The 4,541-nt window shown below is 36.6% G+C and overlaps 1 pseudogene; it reads right to left on the bottom strand.

Annotated features, from left to right (window-relative positions):
* Nucleotides 1-2,688, bottom strand: part of LOC105986232 — a 79,491-nt pseudogene extending 76,803 nt beyond the window's left edge.
* Nucleotides 2,689-4,541: the final 1,853 nt, after the last annotated feature.

The following is a 4,541-nucleotide window of genomic DNA, read 5'->3' on the forward strand; positions in this document are numbered from 1 at the left end:
TTCCTTCCTTCCTTCCTTCCTTCCTTCCTTCCTTCCTTCCTTTTCCTTCCTTTTTGTCAGTCATGAGGCTTGAACTCAGGTGCTGTCCCTCAGCTCTTCAGCTCAAGGCTAGCACTCTACCACTTAATCCACAATACCACTCTGGTTTTCTGGCGGTTAATTGGAGACAAGAGTCTTATGGATGATTTTCCTTCCCAGGCTGGCTTTGAACCGTGATCCTCGGATCTCAGCCTCATGAGTACCTAGGATTACAGGCATGAGCTACTGTCACACGAACTAGTCCTGGTTTTAAAATACAGGTCCTCTGGTCCTATGGTAGTGCTATAGTTCTATACTTAAAAAAAATCTCCCAAGGCTATTCTAAACATAGTTATGATTAGAACCAGGAAGTCAAAGCTAGTACCTAAACCCTCTGTTGTTAATGTCACATAAAGCAGGAAACTTCTTGTTGGCTTGGTCCCAGAAACAAACTAGGAGTTAAACATTAAAAGTGAGCTTCACTAAGAAAACATTTCCACCTTATTAACTTTTGGATTCCTATTAAAAAGGCAAGTCAGAAAGTAACAGTTTAATACTTATTAATGTTTTACTCTCTCTGTAGTCAGTGAAGAGTCATAAACTCATGGACTGAATTTCAAAATGGAGTATTATTGGCCCAGCATAGGCTAAAATGAGAATCATACTAGGACTTTCTCTGGCAGTATCATAGCTCCAAGCAACAATTTGATTAAAACAAAAATGACTCAATTAAGGAGCTGAGCAAAATCCCAGAAGGAACAATGGTGCCAGAAACTCAAACTTTTTAGGACAGTTTGTTCTCTAAATACAGAATAGCACTTCAAATGCATCATTAACACTTAAAAATTACTTTCAGTTATAGACAAAGAATCTTTTGTAATCACTCTCATACTCTCTAAACAATCAATACCAAGTAACAAAGTAAAAACATAACCATTATGTACACTTATACAAAAGACTGACTAAACCTAAAGTCTGAGAAAGGTTTTAGTATTAGTCTCCAAGATATTCACTTCAACAGAGCAGTCATTTAGTGTTTTGTACTATAATTCAAGTACATTAGTACATAGAGAGGCCTTATCATATACTTGTATAAGTATGTATTTCACAAGTTATCCCAGTATTTGAGGGTTCCGGAATCTTGTACCATGTTTAACGTGCATGAAAACTCCCAAGTACACTGGGAGTTTTGTAACTGATAGCCAGACCCCTATACACCATGGTTAAAATTCTCAAAGCAGAGAAAGATAAAGACCTCCCTGTTTTCTGCCCTAGGAAAGTATGATAAAGTCAAAGCACATTTTGCTGATTTGGGAACACAGTCTTAGTTTGGGTGAAAAAAATAGGGTTAAGTGCCTTAGAGTTTGATGTCTCAGATCCTTGGCAATTTGATATAAAGTACCTAGGCAGAGCGAAAATATAAACCACAAAAAGTCAAGTAATAGGGTCTCCTGTCCCACCCAGATTTTTCTTTTTCATTATTTAAAAATACTTTTATTGTTACTATTAAGTAGTTGCACAAAAGCATTATAATTCCATAAATCAGTTTAGAGTACCATGATTTTTGGTCAATGTCACCCCTTTCTTTCATCTTCCCCATTTTCCCCTTACTGTCCCTATGTACAAGTCAGAGAGTTCATTTTTTACATAGTGCGCTTTGAATACAATGACTCCATTTGTGCCCCCTTCCTCCCTTGATTCCTGTGCTCTGGAGAAAGAATACCTTGAAAACCTTGAGAGGAAGCTTGCAAGGATTCTTTGTTTCTCCCTCCTATTTCCATTAAATCCCATTTCTTTAAATCCTGCTCTTGTCAAACAAGCAGGACATAATACTTACGTCTGTGCTTCCTTCCTTATCACTGAAGGTCTTGCCCTGATCTTACTCTGAACGACACTGCCTCTGCTCCAATGACTCAGAATCACCTTCACATTTTCAGGTCTATATGTATAATAAAATTTGAGAAGCACTAGAGTTCCCTTGTTCTCCACAGTACCTTTGGAGAGACTTAAGTTGCAAAAAGAGAAGAAAAAAGCTGAGAGTTTGTTACAAGTACAAAGCTTATCACAACCACAAATTAACAATTTGTAGTTAATTCAATGGGGAGCCATAGAAAATGTTGAGCAGGAATAGGCAAAACTACATACCTGAAGTTTATTAACTTTGATGACTAAGGATAGTATTATTACTTTGATTGTTTTCAGACTATGAAAATTTATTACTATTTTTTTCATTGAAATGTGTGATCTTGGTCTTTCCTTCTTGCCTTTGTATAGAGCCAAAAGAAACACATCGGCTACTTTAACGACCATAAAGCGGACTCCAGGAATGTCACCCACAGCATGACCTTTTTGGCTAAATCCAGCAACCAGAACTTCATCATTTTCTTCAATAAAATTCAAGCAACCATCATCGGATACAAAAGCTGTGATTTTCTTGCCATTCTGGATCAGCTACACCCTGACACACTTTCTGATAAGAGAATTTGACTGCTGGGCTTCAATTCCTACTTTCTCCAGAACAATTCCCTTTTCATGGGAAGCGCCCCCAAACAGCTTGGCCTTCAGGGCTGTTCCCAAATGGGCTTTCTTATATTGTTTATTATGCCACTTCTGGTCATGTCGGTGACTACAGAGCTTCCGGACAGTATGAAAACCGGGACACTTGCCCATCCTGCCAGCGCCATGGGCCTGAACGAAAGAGTACTTTGAGTTTTAAATTACTTTGATTTGTGAGAAAATTTGAGTAAAACTTGTATATATTGGTGTTTGAGTAGGAGTTGATATGGAATACTGATATGAGAATAAATATGATGCACCACTTAAAATTTACTGGTTTAGAGATTTATAAATGAGACTGGAATATAGCCATGTCAAATTTTGTGCTCTAGTTAAGCCAATATTTACCCTCCTGTCAGAGGAAGCATCTTTATAATAGTGTGCTAATCATTTTAACTGCAATGTGAATGGGTTGTAATAGTTATATTTTCTGACATGCTTGTGATTTAGCCTTATGAGTCATCCTTTTTAGCAAATCAGAAACTAGAGCTGCAGCCATGGAATTATACAGAAATAGCTCAGGGTTCAGAGCAGCAGATTTCTCACTGGGCTTTAATTTTTTTTGAAAAGCAAAATGACCCTGAAAAATCATCAAATCTAGGTTTGCTCCACAGACCTTTTAGCCTTCTTCCAATAAACTGACCATTTGGTTCAACCAGAAAAAGTCAAAATGATAAATAGCAGACAAGAATATATACTTATAGGTAGAAATAACATTTAAAACAATGGGGAAAACTCGAAACAATAGGGAAATTAAAAATACCTGGAGACAAGAATGGATGAGAACTTCCTCAACTTAGTCAAAAACCAGAATAAGAGAAGTAGTAATAACACAGTAAAAAATTCCAAACCTTCTAAAGTAAAATTAGCAACTATAATTTATTGCTTACACATTATGTACTTAATATATTTTATCTACAATTCAACAATCCTGAAAAGTAGAATCATTATTCATTGTTCATAAATGAACAAGGACACTGAAACCCCAGCTAACCTCACTTGCCCAAACCATCAAGGGAGTGGCTCCAGTTTGATGGTCTGAAGCCATGACCTGTCTAGTATACAACATGACCTCCTTTGAGAAAAAGGGCACTCTCAACTTTTCTATGGGAAAAGTATTAGCACTTTTTAAAGAAGTTTTGCTCCTGAATCAGAATTTCCCAGATGTACTCATTGGAGCCGAAAGGGGAATCTTCCATTAAAACAAAGACCCTATGGTAAGGTAATTAGGCAACAATGAGTTTTTAGGTGATCTCAATGTACATCTAGAAAGATTGAGAACTTAACAAATAGAACACTGTGGAACGCTTCGCCTTAGCCTCATGAGGTGTCTTATATCTACATGCTCAAAATCAAAATACAACTAAAGAAAATACTGAATTTTACAGGAAGCATTAACCCATACTCCAGATAAAGGACTCATATTTGTGAAGGATCTGCAAGATAAACAATCCCTAATATTTGTCTGTCACCCTCTTTCATATCGTACATCTATTGGTTTTCAGATTCTGCTCTTTCTTTGCATCTCAGTCTTCTGCAGGGAGCAAGTACTGCTGTAGATTTGTTTTAGAACCTTCATTACTACATTTTGTCTTTCACACTTTTTGTTTCTCCAACCAACTTCATTTGCTATTTTCCATCCAGAAATATTTCTAAAAAAAAATCTTAAATAATGTCTGCTTGTGCCAAATATTAGAGGACAAAACTCTCTACTAGCTATCTGGTGCTTATTGGATACAAATAAAACAGTTTATCTGTCATATAAAAAACTTTAGTCAGGTTACAGAATATACTATGGTAAACTCTACTGCAATATTCTTCCCCAATGATTTCTTGCTGGTGTTCCCTCTGCCCAGAACATTTTCCCTCTCTTCTTTGCAAGGCAAATTCTGTTTCTCCTTCAGACCAGCTTAATTGCCATCTTCTAATGGAAATGTTTTTCAGCTTTTTGAGACAAAGTTTTGTTA

This window comes from Dipodomys ordii, unplaced genomic scaffold (genome assembly GCF_000151885.1).
Source record: "Dipodomys ordii isolate 6190 unplaced genomic scaffold, Dord_2.0 Scaffold34, whole genome shotgun sequence".
Lineage (NCBI taxonomy): Eukaryota > Metazoa > Chordata > Mammalia > Rodentia > Heteromyidae > Dipodomys > Dipodomys ordii.